Consider the following 19589-nt stretch of genomic DNA (forward strand, 5'->3'; position numbering starts at 1 on the left):
TTCCGCCCGCTAGGGACGTTTTCCTTGATGACTTGATTTGTAATCAAGTTATGAATTATTTATGTGTATTTGTAATTCTGTGTGATTAGTTAGGTATTTAGTAAATAAATAATTAAACCCAATTTTGCATGGCTGATTCAACTTGTTAGCCAGGGTTCGTGCAGATAACCAAGAATTTACAACTTTCAAATGAGACTGAATTAAGATAACGATTAATATTGACTGGTATTGATGTAAAATATTACTAGGTCTTTAAGAGTTTATTCGGAAGATAACAGCTCAATAAATATTATTTTGTGGTTCCCCGACTCTCTAGTTAATTACATTTACATGATTAGCTCAATCAGGTAATATTAATTACGGAGAAACGATTTTATAGAATAGCATGTCATATCACTTAATCCGGCATAGCCAAAAACCCGACACCATGGATGAAGTGAGTCAGTCATTTAAGCGTGTTAACCCTCGCAAGGATGCCAGCCCAGACGGCATCCCTAGCTGCATCCTAAGAGCATGCGCAGACCAGCTGTCTGGGATGTTTAAGGATATATTCAATCCCTCCCTATCCCAGTCCGCTGTCCCCCCTTCCTTCAATATTACCACCATTGTTCCTGTACCCAAGGAATTGAAGGTAACTGAACTAAATGGCTATCGCCCCATAGCACTCAATTCATTCATCATGAAGTGCTTACCTTACCTGACACCCTAAACCCACTGCAATTTGAATACCGCCGCAATAGATCCACGGATGACGCAATAACCATCGCACTGCACACTGCCCTATCCCATCTGGACAAGAGGAATACCTATGTAAGAATGCTGTTCATTGACTACAGCTCAGCCTTCAACACCATAGTACCCTCCAACCTCGTCATTAAGCTTGGGCCCTGGGTCTGAACCCCGTCCTGTGCAACTGGGTCCTAGACTTTCTGACGGTCCGCCCACTGGTGGTGAAGGTAGGCAACAACACCTCCACTACACTGATCCTCAACATAGGGGCCCCACAAGGGTGCATGCTCAGCCCCCACCTGTACTCCCTGTTCACCCATGACTGCGTGGCCACACATGTATCCCACTCAACCATCAAGTTTGCAGATGCCACAACCGTGGTAGGCCTGATTACTAATATCAATGAGACAGCCTACAGGGAGGAGGTGAGGACCCTGGCAGAGTGATACCAGGAAAATAACCTCTCTCTCAACGTCAACAAAAATATTGAGCTGATTGTGGACTTCAGGAGACAGCAGAGGTAGCACGCCCCCATCCACATTGATGGGGCCGCAGTGGTGAAGGTGAAAAGCTTGGTGAAGACAAGCGCCTCTTCAACCTCAGGAGGCTGAAGAAATTCAGCTTGGTCCCTAAGACCCTCACAAACTTTTACAGATGCACCATTGAGAGCATCCTATCGGCAGTATCACCTGGTCTGATGAAAACAAGATTGAACTCTTTGACTTGAATTCCAAGTGTCACGTGTGGAGGAAACCTGCCACAATCCCTACGGTGAAGCATGGTGGTGACAGCATCATGGTGTGGGGATGTTTTTCCACGGCTAGTCAGGATCAAGCGAAATATGAACATAGCACAGAGAAATCCTTGATGAAAACCTGCTCCAGCGCGCTCTGGACGAAGGTTCACCTTCCAACAGGACAACGACCCTAAGCACACAGCCAAGACAAAGCAGGAGTGGCTTCACTATGAGTCTCTGAATGTCTTTGAGTGTCCCAGTCAGAGCCTGGACTTGAACCCAATCGAACATCTCTGGAGAGACCTGAAAATAGCTGTGCAGCGACGTTCCCCATCCAACCTAACAGAGTTTGACAGGATCTGCAGAGAAGAATGGGAATAACTTTGTAGAGTCATACTCAATAAAACTCAAGGCTGTAATCGCTGCCAAAGGTGCTTCAACAAATTACTGAGTAAAGGGTCTGAATAGTTATGTAAATGTGATATTTAAGTTATTCATTTTTTTGGCATATAAATCTAAAACTCTGTTTTGCTTTGTCATTATGGGGTATTGTGTGTAGATTGATGAGGAAAAATAACAATTTAATACATTTTAGAAGAAGGCTGTAGCGTAACAAAATGTGAAAAATGTCAAGGGGTCTGAATACTTTTTGAATGCACTGTATACTGTATTGTAGTCAAGGCCTATCCTATTGAACTATTGCTCTAAATATACCATTATATCCTATGTATTTGCAAATAAATTCATAAAAAATCCTACAATGTGATTTTCTGATTCTCATTTTGTCTGTCATAGTTGAAGTGTACCTATGATGAAAATTACAGGCCTCTCTCATCTTTTTTTTCTATCCATACACTGTCCATAATGTATATACATCCCATCATATATACAGTGCCCTCCTGAATTATCGGCACCCTAGGTAAATATGAACAGAAAAGTCTGTGAAAAAAAGTCTGTGTCTATTAGCTTGATCTTTCTCTCAAAATATCATATGAATCTAAGCTTTAATTTATTTCAAATGGTTAAAAAATATATATTGTCATCAAGAAGTCAATATTTCTCAATAATTGGCACCTCTGCATCTAATACTTTGTCCCCCCCCTTTGCGAATAATGTTTGATGAGGTGGGAGAACACATAGGAAGGGATTTGAGACCATTCCTTTATACAGAAACTCTCCAGATCCTTCAGAGTCCTTGGTCCTCGCATGTGGACTATCCTTTTTCAGCTCACCCCACAGGTTTTCAATGGGGTGGGTCAGGGGACTGGGATGGCCATTGCAAAGATTGATTCTATGGTCAGTGAACCATTTTTGTGTGGATTTGGAGGTATGCTTTGGATCGATGTCCTGTTGGAAGATCCAACGATGACCAAGTGTTAACCACCTGGCAGAGGCAGACAGGTTTTGGCCTAAAATCTCCTGGTACTTAATGGAGTCCATGAAACCATATTTTACAGGGCCTTTGGAAGTAAAACAGCCCCACAACATCACAGATCCACCACCATACTTCACAGTGGGGATTAGGTTACGGCTCTTTTTACACCAAAAGCATCTTCGGTTTTTGTTGCCAAAAAAGCTATATTTTAGTGTCATCAGACCATAGAACCTGGTTGCAATCAAAGTACCAATGACATTTTAAGCAAACTCCAGGTGCTTATGTTTGTGGTTTCATGACAGCAGGTGCTTTGTTCTGGCAAACCTTCTAGTTTTGGTGACCCCAAGATGGAACCATCTTCTGCAATTCTCCAACTGTGATCCTTGGAGATTTTTTTACCACTTGAACCATCCTTCCCACTGTGCGTTGGGGCAAAATAAACTTGCGTTCTCTTCCAGGCAGGTTCATCACAGCTCCAGTTGTTTTACATTTCTTAATTGTTGCCCTAATAGAGGAGATGAGTATTTTCAGGCGTGTAGCTATCTTTTTATAGCCATTGTCTGATTTGTGAAGGTCAACAACATTTTGTCTCATTTCATTTGTGTATTCTATGGCCTTTCCCATGTTGATGGATGACTAAGGGAGTTTAGCTGTTTAAGAGTTTAGACTGTTTAAGAGTTCCGAAAAGACTCAGATGTACTTTCAAAAGTAAAATCTTAATCAGAATATACATCAATTTGATTTTTGTTTATAAACTTTTGTAGAGGTGCCAATAATCGTGACACAGATGGGTAAAGGTTAGATTCACATCTTTTGAGTGTAAAATCAAGCTGATAAACAACAATAAAAAAAAATAAAACCCTTTTTTGGTCATATTTACATAGGTTTACAACAATTCAGGGAGGACACTGTATATATATTTATATTTATACTTGTCACGCCCTGACCTTAGTTATCTGTGTTTTATGTATTATTTTGGTCAGGTCAGGGTGTGACGAGGGTGGGTATGTGGTTTTTGTCCTCTCTAGGGTTTTTGTATATCTATGTTTTTTTTGTATGTCTATGTAATGTAGGTCTTTGGTGGCCTGAATTGGTTCCCAATCAGAGGCAGCTGTTTATCGTTGTCTCTGATTGGGGATCCTATTTAGGTTGCCATTTTACATATTGGTTTTGTGAGTTGTCGTCTGTGTAGTTGCCTGTCAGCACTCGGTTTATAATAGTGTCACGGTTGTTTTGTTAAGTGCTCTTTCTTTATTAAAGGAAGTATGTATTCATATCACACTGCGTCTTGGTCTCATCATTACGACGAACGTGACAATACTCCGGATCCCGACATTGCTCATCCTAATATAGAAATATTAGGACCAGCAATGTCAGAGTCCGGAGTATAAATGTACAGTACGAGTCAAAAGTTTGTACACCTACTCATTCCAGGGTTTTTCTTTATTTTTACTATTCTGTCATTTCTCTTTGCTTATTTGAGCTGTTCTTGCCATGATATGGACTTGGTCTTTTACTAAATAGGAATATCTTCTGTATTCCACCCCTACCTTGTCACAACACGACTGATTGACTCAAACACATTAAGAAGAAAAGACATTTCACAAATTAACTTTTAACAGGCACACCTGTTTATTGAAATTAATTCCAGGTGACTACCTCATGAAGCTGGTTAAGAGAATGCCAAGAGTGTGCAGAGCTGTCATCAAGGCAAATGGTGGCTACTTTGAAGAATCTAAAATATACAATATATTTTGATTTGTTTAAAGCTTGTTTGGTTACAACATGATTCCATAGTTCTGATGTCTTCACTATTATTCTACAATGTAGAAAATAGTAAAAAATAAAGAAAAACCCTTGAATGAGTAGGTGTGTCCAAACTTTTGAGTGTTATTGTGTATATTTTTCTTAATTCCATTTTACTTTTTAGATGTGCATGTATTGTTGTGTGTTATTAGATTACTTCACTGTTGTAGCTAGGAGCACAAGCATTTCACTACATCCACAGTAACATCTGCTAGATATGTGTATGCGACCAATAACACTTGATTGGATTTGAATGTTATACAGTAAAGTAACACAGACAAAAATACAGTATGTACAGTGAAGTACAGTTCAGAGTGTCTGAGTGTGTTTCATGTGCTGTAAAGTGAAGAGAACTGGTGATCAGCAGTGTATGGGAGAGTTGGTCATGGTGAAATTGCCATTCAAAAAGAGACAAAGTAAGAAAATACAGTATGATCAGTGTAGTTAAGTCCAGGAAATACCTGTACAGCAGTGTGATTTAACTGCAGCTGCTCTGTTGTGTGTGTGTGTGTGTGTGTGTGTGTGTGTGTCTGAGGTGTAAAGTGAAGACATCTGTTGATCAGAAATTTATGGGAGTGGTGTTGTCATGATCAAACTGCCATTCAGCTCCTCTTGAGTCATCTACTGCTTGAAATCCAGCATAATGTCAAATCCCTCTAGAGGGATACAGTTCGGCTCCAATTAAACACCCAGACAAAGGAATTATGTCCTCTACATCTAGAATCCACTCCATGAAGAATCCCAGGCACCACACCACACAGTATTGTCTGTAAGACAAAACATATAATAAATTATACTTTATTGTACAGTTTGAACTATAGTGGAACTGTGCCATTATAACGTAAACATTAGGGTAGGCTAGCTGAACATATATACATGTGCACAGGCACAGAGATTATTTAGAACCATATCTAGCCTGAAAATAAATGAATTAGCCCTCAACTTTTGCACAGTGACCAGGAGGTACAAATGTACCTAGGTAGGCAGACAGTACCTAACTATGTCTATCATGCATATTTGTCAGAGATTTACAGCAGTAAATGTTGGCATTATTGCTTCCCCTCACTGTTAGCAAATTTAGCTAGCTAGCTAGCTGGACAGAATCACTTTTATTTACATCTGTTTGGAATCTTAACTTTATCTTGCCTATAATTTTGTGGTATTTAAATGCTTCTACTGTCATAATCACAACCAATATGTCAACCTTCGTTAATTATGTTACATAGCTATCTAGTAAAATTATTTAGGTTTACTTGTTACGCTATGCCTTGATGATGACTCTCCATTTCATTACATTACACATAAGAGCAATTGGACGAAGGCACCTTTTGTACCGCGGGGGGGTTGTCAAGAACCTCGACGCTCAGTCTGAACATTAACTCGCATTATCTTTTTTTATTTTAGTGTTTATTTCCTCCCAAATTTTCGAGATATTCAATTGCTGCAACTCCCCTAAGGACTCGGTAGAGGCCCATGCGTCCTCCAAAACACGATCCTGCCAAGCCGCACTGCTTCTTGACACACTGCTCACTTAACCTGAAAGCCAGCCGCACCAACGTGACGGAGGTCCAGCTTGCAGGTGCCCTGCCCGCCACAAGAAGTTGCTAGAGACTGATGGGACAAATAAATCCTGGCTGGCCAAACCCTCCCTAACCCGGACTACTCTGGGCCAATTGTGCGCTGCCTCATGGGTCTCCCATTCACGGCTGGCTGAGACACAGCCTGGGATTGAACCCAGGTCTGTAGTGATGCCTTAAGTACTGCGATGCAGTGCCTTAGACTGCTGCGACACTCAGGAGGCCCGACCTTATCTTTCATATCAATGAAAAATACTTAATAAAAGAAACTGAGGGTTAAATTGAAACACACCTTCACTGGTTAGATTTAGTATTCCCCCATAGTAATATATTGTTGTTACAACATAACACTGGAAGGTTAGTGGAAGTGTAGTTTTGTTGGATGGAGGCACCCATAGCTGTATGGAACAGTGCAAAAATTCAACAGTAATTGCATCTTTTATATTTGAAGGATTATTTCTCACTGATGAAAGATAAGGGCCATATGATTTGAAAGCTGTATTGCAAGTGATAATTATTGGCGTTTCTAAACATTAAAACACAGCCTCGGGATTGTAGTTCACATGAGCCTGTCGTGGGCGAAGCTTACCACTGAAAACGGTAGGGGAAAAGGCAGAAAGCTGCCTAGAGTTTTTTAGAGCTAATGTTACACATTGACTAATAAGTTACGCACGTGAGGTAGCTCATAGTTGCAGGAACCAGGCTAACTAGCCAACTCCAGTCATGTTCTAACATTTGCTGGTAAACCTAGCTTTAGGTTGCTGGTTTAGGTGGCTAGTCAGTTGCTTGCTGTTTAGTTCGCCATATCTATGACTAAAAAGAGAAAACATTTTACAATCGAGATACAAGAGTAGCAGGCACCGCCACACCGAGTTGTGGTCTTAAAAGAGTCTGGGAAAATGTGTCACTTTGTACATTTATCAATAAATCTGCCGATAGGAACAATGCTGAAAGACGTCCAATGGCTCTATGAAACATGGATAACCATATCTACATGATATGGAAATGTCCCCCCCCCCCTCGACCCAATACACCAGTTGTCATCATAGAGTGTATTGTTCAGCGCGCAAAGCCCAGACCCGCCCTATTCGTGGGCAGTTACATGATCAAATTAAATCCAGATTCCCCCAGGGTGAAATTTTCCTTTGTCTGAGTGAAGATGAGGAAGCCAAGTGGGAAGTGTGGAATACTGATTGAGGGATGCTCAAGAGCATTGGAGTACTGTCGTATTTAGCTCCCTTATACCTTACTCATACAAATAGACTGCTCATGGGATCTAGTTTGGTGTTATACTAGCCTCGATTTCCAGGCTTCTCCTTATGTAGCTTGAAAGCCTGGGGAGAAAAGAGGGTTCAGTAAGAACACAATGCAAGAATATGGCATTTTGCTCTGTTGTAGATATCTGATGAGTATATCAGCGCAGCTTTTCCCTCCCATGTGTATACTTTACATTTGAAATCTGTCCAACGGATGGATGAGAAAGTTTATCTAGTCCTATCAACTCCAGCCCACTACAATGACTGTGAAATTATACCTGTCCTCTTAGATACAGTATGTCAGTCAAGCTGATGGACAGTGCTTATCTCTCTGGGAGAGAAATGGATCAGGGCCTTTCTCTCTGTCAGTTGATCCATACGTGAGAAGCCGAGGATCCTCCTGGTAGTTCATCAGTTGCAAATCACAGATAAGGCCATTGAGACTACAGAGTATTCTCCGTGGTTGTTCTCATATAGGTACAGGGATGACGGAAACTGTGCACATTGTCCATGATTTTGTTACGGTTGCAACTGTTTTATGCATAGTAGTGTTCAGAAAATTGGGTATCTGAAAATTGGGTATCTGGTAATGTGAGGTGGCATGGGATACAATATCAAGGCTGACCAGAACAGTTTAGAGAACAAGAACAAACAGTTTGTCCTTAAGGCTGGGAACTAAGTATGATTTATGATCAAAGACTTCCTGCTGTTCATGTGCAATGTTGGTATGTCAGCAAACATCTGTATCGTATGCATGAACAAGATAATAACATGTATTCATCACCAGACATATTTTGTAAGTTGGATAAATTGTGACAGTTATTAATAGGCAGATTCTGCTAGCCATTGTGAAATGTTTGGAGAAAGCACCGAAAGTCTGTACAGAAGTATGTGCCTCATCATAAAAATTATTCAGACTCATCTATATTTCTGAGATCAAGCCAGGCACAGTAAGTCTTGCTGTATCACAATTTGCATTCCCCATTAATCTCAGGACTTAAAAATGTCATTCCATTGCACTTTATTTTGTTTATGCTTAAGAAATAAGCTTCATCCCTTTTGCCAGCAATTTCTTTTCTTAGTCACTCAGTAAATCTTGTCATTTCACACCATCTGGCGCTCTAGAAGAACTTGCCTGTTTTCCTATTATTCTTGGACTGATTTTCCTTCCATTTGTGCATTTAACATCCCTGGGATATAATTTTTACTAACTATTATGCCTCTAGCACCTTACAGTGAATATGGCCCTGGCCAATGCCAGCTAGCATAAATACTTTCATACTAGTCAGTGTGGGAAAATGAAAATGAATGTATCACGGGACCTTGAGTCATTGGGGTGGCCCGAAACGGCACTGCCATGTTATTTTTTGTTTACAGAGACAGAGCAGTGTTCTTTCTTCTTCCATAAATGACTTGGTTTTCATTGGTGGAGAAAAATAATAGGTGCTGGGAGGAAGATTGTGTCAGTGATGGAGGGTTAGCCGGTATAAGACCCAGTCAGCAGAAACTTGCCTGTTTTGGCCTTAAATGGGTAGGAGTCAAGGTGAAGACCTCTGTGGATTCAATTGTTTGGTCTCTCCATAAAGTCACAATAGCAAGGTGCCCTACTTCTGTTTTCCCATTGAGCAGTGCAGCATTTAGCATGATTAACAGGCATTCTGAGAAGTAGAGCAAGCAAGGCAGGAAACCTGCGTCAAGCAGATTCACATTTTGCAGGCTTTGACAGTTAGCATGAGTCATGAAACACGAACTCAGAGGCATTCTCACACATGCACTATCCTTGTGGATCAAACCAAACCAAACAATTGATTGATTCCTATTCAAAATCCTATACTCCCTAACACTAAACTTAACCTTAACCCTAACTCTAATTCTAAGCCTAAAACAGCCTTTTCCCTTGTGCATACTGGCAAATTGTCCCCACGTTCCTTTGTTTTTACTATCCTTGTGAGGACTTCTGCAAATTAGCAGGGAAAATAGACAGATAGTAAATAATTCCTGCTGAATAGTGATAATTTTCAGTTTAACGATGAGATCCACATAAAGTGAAACAGCGCCACCAGGTGCATTTGTTATTGTTCTGTTTATGAAATGGAGCAGAGGTGTATTCAGCATCATGATAATACATACTGTACTTTGCTGTACTATCGGGCATGCAATGATGTTCAAGGGGGAAAAAAGTTTGCTGTTGGAGTTGTTGTTGCTATAATATTGCAAACAGACGTCCAACTTTAAGTTAATATGTAGTTTACTATTAGAAAACAATAAATGTAACTCAGTATCTCCTTGACTCATACATAAATTTGAAGTATTTATGAAATCATATACAACACTGTTTGTTCACCCATTGTTGACTTCTTGTGATTATATTTGTAATGCTACCATGTTGCACTTTAGTCCTGCGGTCAACTTTGGCCATATACAGTGCCTTGCGAAAGTATTCGGCCCCCTTGAACTTTGCGACCTTTTGCCACATTTCAGGCTTCAAACATAAAGATATAAAACTGTATTTTTTTGTGAAGAATCAACAACAAGTGGGACACAATCATGAAGTGGAACGACATTTATTGGATATTTCAAACTTTTTTAACATTTCAAAAACTGAAAAATTGGGCGTGCAAAATTACTCAGCACCTTTACTTTCAGTGCAGCAAACTCTCTCCAGAAGTTCAGTGAGGATCTCTGAATGATCCAATGTTGACCTAAATGACTAATGATGATAAATACAATCCACATGTGTGTAATCAAGGACCATTCTGGAAGAAAACCTGATGGAGTCTGCAAAAGACCTGAGACTCGGACGGAGATTTGTCTTCCAACAAGACAATGATCCAAAACATAAAGCAAAATCTACAATGGAATGGTTCAAAAATAAACATATCCAGGTGTTAGAATGGCCAAGTCAAAGTCCAGACCTGAATCCAATCGAGAATCTGTGGAAAGAACTGAAAACTGCTGTTCACAAATGCTCTCCATCCAACCTCACTGAGCTCGAGCTGTTTTGCAAGGAGGAATGGGAAGAAATTTCAGTCTCTCGATGTGCAAAACTGATAGAGACATACCCCAAGCGACTTACAGCTGTAATCGCAGCAAAAGGTGGCGCTACAAAGTATTAACTTAAGGGGGCTGAATAATTTTGCACGCCCAATTTTTCAGTTTTTGATTTGTAAAAAAAGTTTGAAATATCCAATAAATGTCGTTCCACTTCATGATTGTGTCCCACTTGTTGTTGATTCTTCACAAAAAAATACAGTTTTATATCTTTATGTTTGAAGCCTGAAATGTGGCAAAAGGGGGCTGAATACTTTCGCAAGGCACTGCAGGGGCAGTTTCTCGGACACAGATTAAGTCTTGTCATGCCCTAAAGAGCAAGCTTAATGGAGAATCTCAAATCTAAATAAAATAAAATCCAACCAAATCAAATCAAATTTTATTAGTCACATACACATGGTTAGCAGATGTTAATGCGAGTGTAGCGAAATGCTTGTGCTTCTAGTTCCGACAATGCAGTAATAACCAACAAGTAATCTAACTAACAATTCCAAAACTACTGTCTTATACACAGTGTAAGGGGATAAAGAATACGTACATAAGGATATATGAATGGGTGATGGTACAGAGCAGCATAGGCAAGATACAGTAGATGGTATCGAGTACAGTATATACATATGAGATGAGTATGTAAACAAAGTGGCATAGTTAAAGTGGCTAGTGACACATGTATTACATAAGGATGCAGTCGATGATATAGAGTACAGTATATACGTATGCATATGAGATGAATAATGTAGGGTAAGTAACATTATATAAGGTAGCATTGTTTAAAGTGGCTAGTGATATATTTACATCATTTCCCATCAATTCCCATTATTCAAGTGGCTGGAGTTGAGTCAGTGTCAGTGTGTTGGCAGCAGCCACTCAATGTTAGTGGTGGCTGTTTAACAGTCTGATGGCCTTGAGATAGAAGCTGTTTTTCAGTCTCTCGGTCCCAGCTTTGATGCACCTGTACTGACCTCGCCTTCTGGATGATAGCGGGGTGAACAGGCAGTGGCTCGGGTGGTTGATGTCCTTGATGATCTTTATGGCCTTCCTGTAACATCGGGTGGTGTAGGTGTCCTGGAGGGCAGGTAGTTTGCCCCCGGGTGATGCGTTGTGCAGACCTCACTACCCTCTGGAGAGCCTTACGGTTGTGGGCGGAGCAGTTGCCGTACCAGGCGGTGATACAGCCCGCCAGGATGCTCTCGATTGTGCATCTGTAGAAGTTTGTGAGTGCTTTTGGTGACAAGCCGAATTTCTTCAGCCTCCTGAGGTTGAAGAGGCGCTGCTGCGCCTTCTTCACGATGCTGTCTGTGTGAGCGGACCAATTCAGTTTGTCTGTGATGTGTATGCCGAGGAACTTAAAACTTGCTACCCTCTCCACTACTGTTCCATCGATGTGGATAGGGGGGTGTTCCCTCTGCTGTTTCCTGAAGTCCACAATCATCTCCTTAGTTTTGTTGACGTTGAGTGTGAGGATATTTTCCTGAAACCACACTCCAAGGGCCCTCACCTCCTCCCTGTAGGCCGTCTCGTCGTTGTTGGTAATCAAGCCTACCACTGTTGTGTCGTCCGCAAACTTGATGATTGAGTAGGAGGCGTGCGTGGCCACGCAGTCGTGGGTGAACAGGGAGTACAGGAGAGGGCTCAGAACGCACCCTTGTGGGGCCCCAGTGTTGAGGATCAGCGGGGTGGAGATGTTGTTGCCTACCCTCACCACCTGGGGGCGGCCCGTCAGGAAGTCCACTACCCAGTTGCACAGGGCGGGGTCGAGACCCAGGGTCTCGAGCTTGATGACGAGCTTGGAGCGTACTATGGTGTTGAGCTGTAGTCGATGAACAGCATTCTCACATAGGTATTCCTCTTGTCCAGATGGGTTAGGGCAGTGTGCAGTGTGGTTGAGATTGCATCGTCTGTGGACCTATTTGGGCAGTAAGCAAATTGGAGTGGGTCTAGGGTGTCAGGTAGGGTGGAGGTGATATGGTCCTTGACAAGTCTCTCAAAGCACTTCATGATGACGGAAGTGAGTGCTACGGGGCGGTAGTCATTTAGCTCAGTTACCTTAGCTTTCTTGGGAACAGGAACAATGGTGGCCCTCTTGAAGCATGTGGGAACAGCAGACTGGTATAGGGATTGATTGAATATGTCCGTAAACACACCGGCCAGCTGGTCTGCGCATGCTCTGAGGGCGCGGCTGGGGATGCCGTCTGAGCCTGCAGCCTTGCGAGGGTTAACACGTTTAAATGCCTTACTCACCTCGGCTGCAGTGAAGGGGAGTCCGCATGTTTTCGTTGCAGGCCGTGTCAGTGGCACTGTATTGTCCTCAAAGCGGGCAAAAAAGTAATTTAGTCTGCCTGGGAGCAAGACATCCTGGTCCGTGACTGGGCTGGATTTCTTCTTGTAGTCCGTGATTGACTGTAGACCCTGCCACATGCCTCTTGTGTCTGAGCCGTTGAATTGAGATTATACTTTGTCTCTGTACTGACGCTTAGCTTGTTTGATAGCCTTGTGGAGGGAATAGCTGCACTGTTTGTATTCGGTCATGTTACCAGTCACCTTGCCCTGATTAAAAGCAGTAGTTCGCGCTTTCAGTTTCACGCGAATGCTGCCATCAATCCACGGTTTCTGGTTAGGGAATGTTTTAATTGTTGCTATGGGAACGACATCTTCAACGCACGTTCTAATGAACTCGCACACCGAATCAGCGTATTCGTCAATATTGTTATCTGACGCAATACGAAACATATCCCAGTCCACGTGACAGAAGCAGTCTTAGAGTGTGGAGTCAGCTTGGTCGGACCAGCGTTGGACAGACCTCAGCGTGGGAGCCTCTTGTTTTAGTTTCTGTCTGTAGGCAGGGATCAACAAAATGGAGTCGTGGTCAGCTTTTCCGAAAGGAGGGCGGGGCAGGGCCTTATATGCGTCACGGAAGTTAGGGTAACAATGATCCAAGGTTTTTCCACCCCTGGTTGCGCAATCGATATGCTGATAAAATTTAGGGAGTCTTGTTTTCAGATTAGCCTTGTTAAAATCCCCAGCTACAATGAATGCAGCCTCCGGATGAATGGATTCCAGTTTGCAAAGAGTCAAATAAAGTTCGTTCAGAGCCATCGATGTGTCTGCTTGTGGGGGGATATATACGGCTGTGATTATAATCGAATAGAATTCTCTTGGTAGATAATGCGGTCTACATTTGATTGTGAGAAATTCTAAATCAGGTGAACAGAAGGATTTGAGTTCCTGTATGTTTCTTTCATCACACCATGTCTCGTTAGCCATAAGGCATACGCCCCCGCCCCTCTTCTTACCAGAAAGATGTTTGTTTCTGTCGGCGCGATGCGTGGAGTAACCCGCTGGCTGCACCGCCTCAGATAGCGTCTCTCCAGTGAGCCATGTTTCCGTGAAGCAAAGAACGTTACAGTCTCTGATGTCCCTCTGGAATGCTACCCTTGCTCGGATTTCATCAACCTTGTTGTCAAGAGACTGGACATTGGCGAGAAGAATGCTAGGGAGTGGTGCACGATGTGCCCGTCTCCGGAGTCTGACCAGAAGACCGCCTCGTTTCCCTCTTTTTCGGAGTCGTTTTTTTGGGTCGCTGCATGGGATCCATTCCGTTGTCCTGTTTGAGAGGCAGAACACAGGATCCGCGTAGCGAAAAACATATTCTTGGTCGTACTGATGGTGAGTTGACGCTGATCTTATATTCAGTAGTTCTTCTCGACTGTATGTAATGAAACCTAGGATGACCTGGGGTACTAATGTAAGAAATAACACGTAAAAAAGCAAAAAACTGCATAGTTTCCTAGGAACGCGAAGCGAGGTGGCCATCTCTGTCGGCGCCGGATGTAACCCCCTAATACATGTCTGGGAAACTGTCCCAAAATGTTGATAGTCATTTTAGTCTGACGCTTCCATATCCTTACTCTAAAATCCATTCACTGGATTTATTTTGAAGATATTAAGGAAATACACCAGACAAACTGCAATTACCATAAGTGAGGGCTAAATTATCCCTTTTTAAATAAGAGACAGATGTGTATTTAGATATTACTATACTCGCTGTATTATGTCAGCAACAGCACGTCATTATAAAATTGTTGAAATACTGAGTCATTAACTTTTACATTCGTTATATATTCATCAACAATCTCAATTTGACATTACATTGTTTAAATTGGAGGATTCCATGGAATTAGACACAGTCAATGCATAACCCACTTCTTGGAGGCAGACCAAATTATCTGATAAACTTTAAAAGCTTCTTGTAACATTTGAGAAAATGTTATCTGCTTTAGCATTGGGGCCTAGTTGAATTAATAAATCATTGAGATGTTCAGTTTGACTGAACACTGGCTGATTGAATTTGCAAGTCACATTTGGGAGACACCTGTTGATGGTCCAAATAATTGTGCATGTCAACATAGTTGCAGTTTTATAGTTTAAGCATTTATATATCATCTCTGTGGGTTCACTCAGCACATTTACGCTGTGTAAAACTAATATACCCTTGGAAAGGATCCTTGATACTTTCACAAGTTTCAGCCTGTAAGAAATCATGCAGGCTTTGTCTATGTCTGACACTTCTCTCACTGACTACAACCTGGTGCTATTTGCAGAACTTCGATTGCCCTATTTCCCGGTATATGTAGCATTTTAACGGTATTATAATTACAGGTTGAAGATTAATATGACAGTGTGAAGCAAATGCATGATGGATGATCTGGAAATTGGCATGGAATAATGTAAACTGTTCTGTGGATCACTACCCATGCAAATTGTACAGTACAGTAAAAAGGCAAGTCTGCCAGAAGAGCATGCGCTTTGACTTGTGATTAACCATCCGCTATTTCAAATACGAAAAAGTTGTTTATTTATTTATTTGCTTATTTATGTGGTTTCAAATGAGCCCTGTGCAGTAGCTGTGACAGCTTGAAAAGGCCCCCAAAACAGAAAGTGTATATTTCAAACAAATAACACACAACAATTTAGAATTCATTTGGCAAATTCTGATTAATTACCTTTGCACCTAACAAATGAGTAATTGATTAATTGTTGCTCCTTTAATTAAAGTGGATCTGCCTGGGTCCCCAGCCGTCTTCCTCTAGTTCTATTAAAACTGCTCGTCTCTGATTAGAAATGTAACTAATTCAGTGGCAGGGCTTTGAGCGTCACTGCTAAGCCACATATTTAGGCCTGTCTGTCTCCCAGGCCTGATGAGGCCCCCTTAATTACCAAGATTGTTTTGTAGCCTCAAATGAAGTCATTAGAGTTAGTTTTGAACTGTCTTCTTTGAGGAAGAGTGTGGTAAATAAGTCTCTTAAACCACAGAAAATTGAGGTTTGGGGGACCACTTAATTGCTTTGCATGTCAACAGAGGACATCCGGGATTGAGAGTTGCATTGAGGAGCTCACTGGGGTTGACTGGGCTGTGATGTAGGGCTGGGATGGTGTTTTTGTCGGCAGCAGCCACTCCTCCATGCTATTTATTAATGAATGGGGATGTCAAGGGGGAAGGCCATCAAAGCCACAAGTGTTATTGTCCGGACTAGAATGGCATCAATACAACATGAGCCCTAAGGTAGTTAGCGCAGAAGACTCTCGTATACAGTATACATTGATCATTGTTACTGATTTGATGCAGAGTGCACATACCTGGTTTCTCAGGAAGGTAACAGTCCCTAGATAAAAGGTAAGGACGGATAGCTACATGACGGTAGCCTTAAATGATAAATAAAAGCAAACATTCACTAAGATGAAGCACTTACTGTCATTCTGGCTCGGACAAGGCTTACTTGTCCAAGGCTTACTCGGAAGGGTTACTCACTACTTTTTAGCAAAATAAATGTAATCTTCTATTAAAGTTGTATTTAGCAAAAGTGTGAGAATTACTACATGGGAGATATCCCTCACTGTCTTCCCACAGGTGATATGGCCTCAATATTCACCACTGTCTTCTGACAGATGATGTCAATTTTAACGCTACACATTAAATTAACAACCAATGCATACGAAGTCATTGCGTTCTCACATACGATAATTAAATACCCCCCAGTCATTTTACATGATTGATTTGACCTAATGGACAAAGTTCACAGCTGACTGATTCCAGCATACCTAAATACATCAATATGAATGGCAGAAAATGAATGGTTAAAACTAAAAGCCTGAAAATCATGCTGTACTTATTTGAGAGTATTCCTGTATAAAAACTGCTGTCAATGTTTCAGTTATTGCTTCAAATTCTTGGTTTGAAGAATTCTTGGCGATGGATTACTAGGGTTAGATTTAGGGAAAGTAGTGGTGTAATATGGCGGCATGAGGTAAACGATAAGTGAGAACTGCTATAGCAACGGAATTTGAAATCATTAACCAACACAATGTTTTCAGAGTAAACATATAGCAGAGACATAAACTGGAGTGAGTAAGCGTTTTTGGAATATATTAGTCAATCTTTAGCATACATATTGAATAAATCATTATGTTGGGCTACCAACTTTGGGACATGACTTATTGGATTCTGTAAGGGTCAGTAATGGATTTCAGATAGAAATCCAGTAAGGCTTGGCAACTGATTTGACTGACATTTACACCATAATCAATTTTCTGGTTATCATAGATCAGATATAGCACCTGTGAGTATCCCAGGGTTGTTTTTTGAAGACATGCTTGATTGTTAAATGGTGAGTGGGTCCAGTATAATAGAGTTGGCTACTGTGTATAAAAGTGAAATAAACATGCCACATGCCACTGACAAGGACTGGCATAAGGTCGACTTACAATGTTCCCTGTTAGTCATTGAGGAGATGATATGTTCGGTGGGGTGCCAGGGGCATGAACGGTGTGGCTAATTCTGTCGCCTGTCGGGTGGCTTGTGGGTTAACTAATCCTGTTGAAAATATAAATGTTTTTGTCCTTGGGATCGAGAGAGGGGCAACAAGGATGCCACTGGCCCTAAGGAGTCAGTCATGTGCACAAGGAGATAGCCTAATCTTGCAACAGGCGCTGGAGAAAAAGTCCTCAGCTATTGGTGGCAAAGACTCATGTTAAGGGAAACAATTTGTAACATGCACGCGAACACGAGCGACCAAGAAGAAAAACGTTTTGGGGGTCGTTTCTGTTTATTCTGTAATTCACTTATGCATACAGTTATAGTCTGCTTCTTATCGTCTCTTCTTGCCCTTGAAATTGCTTTCTGTTCCCAGGCATGCTGGTAGTGTCTTTGCACTGGACTCCTATCATCAATCGAATATGGCTTTCCATTTTGTTTATTTTTTCCCCTTGCGAGGACTTTGGCATATATCGCCCTCCCATTATCCCCCCTCCCTCACCACAATTCCGCTCCTTTGTACTTCCTTGGTGCTGTCACTTTTCACAATGACCAGATATGCCATTGCCTCTCTTCCACTTCTCTCCACTGACACCTCTCCTGAGGGTGGGTGTCTGAAGAACTGTCCACCCAACCCACCCCACTCCATCCCAGTCGTTTACTCATCTTTTCCTTACATTGTCAGAATAATCCTCCATGTGCCACCAATCCTCCATCAATTCTACCCTCCGAAGTGGTCAGGATTAGACACTTTTCTACATGTGACTGGAGAGAGAATCCTCAGTGGTCCTGTCAATGTGACGGTGGTACCGGAATAATTACAGACAGACTGATAAATGACAATAGACCATGATAATGATACTTGATCATGGTAATATATCATTATCAATAGATGATAATAGGGCCAATTCATTCCCTTATCCAGCGATACTGCAAAATGCCAGCAGCCATTTGCCTCCCAATGGTGGGGAATTTCTTTCTTTGCTGCTGCACCATTCAAACAGATATTTTCATGTAGTAGAATGGAAAGGTGGGGCACCAAGATTACTGTTATTACTGGAACTTTATGACAAGCCTTGGAATTATTTGAAATTGTAAGTATTTAAAGCTTTCATCAATAAAGCAATGACTAAAATTATATTGAAAAGCTCCAAAATATCATGAATTTTACATACATGAAAGGCCATGCATTTCAAATGAATGTATTGCTACTAATGTTTCCTGGCATTTGTAGCCATACCTATAATTCCATATACTGACGATATAGTATTTATCTCAAGGGTGGGCTTTCAGCAACTATTTTTGTATTCTTGTAGGCTATATGGAGGGCATGTAAGTCAATCAAATACATAAAAAAGACAATTCAGTCCAAGTAACAGCCAGCTCTGGAGAGGCGGCATCAAGAGAGCTGCTAATAGGAGTCAGTCAGTCAAAAGGAAAAGTGTAAGCTAGTGTGTAATTACACACAGTGACTGAGTGCATCGGACAATTACCAGCTCTAATGCTTCATAAATCCACATCAAGGATCTCTCAATCAATATCTAATTCATCACTCTTAGCATTGACTCATTTATTAATTACTCTAGTCATGGACACAGTCTCAACAGCCACTATGAGAGGATTTCATAATTTTGGAGGATGGGGGATGGTTTTGGAGGAGGTGATGTTGATATGTCAATATATGTATGAAAGCTAAAAAGGCCTGTTTTTGGTGTGTACAGCCTAATCTCGTTTGGTTACAGCATCTCCTCTCTTGCCTTATTGTGTATTATTTACAGTTTGGAATGCTCTACGGCCGACTGAACATGTTTAAATTAATTCATAACTTCGTAGCATCTCAATTAACATGTCTGTGTGTTCAGTTCACAGTCCAAGATTTGTGTGAACACACATTTTACACATATGATTGGCTTTTGTTTTTTTTGTTCCTGATCCAACTCTGGCCAAGATAGTTTATCATCAATAAACACAACATTAACACATCACAGCTGCTTGAAAACAATCTGCATTCAAATTGATTTTGCCAGTAATGAGGGAGATGAAAAGTGAGATGTTTTGTTTGGGCAGAACAAATCTCCCCATTTCTGCCAGCACCTCAACCATATAAATCACACCGCAGATGCGAATACTTTGCTTTGGATCCATTTGAATGGCTTCCTTTTCTCCTGCAACAAAATCAAAGCTAAAATATTCCCCTTCTGATTTCCATGTAGTCACCCACTTTGCAATGCAGCATGTATGTATGTAG

The sequence above is a fragment of the Oncorhynchus kisutch genome, linkage group LG22 (genome assembly GCF_002021735.2).
Source record: "Oncorhynchus kisutch isolate 150728-3 linkage group LG22, Okis_V2, whole genome shotgun sequence".
NCBI lineage: Eukaryota > Metazoa > Chordata > Actinopteri > Salmoniformes > Salmonidae > Oncorhynchus > Oncorhynchus kisutch.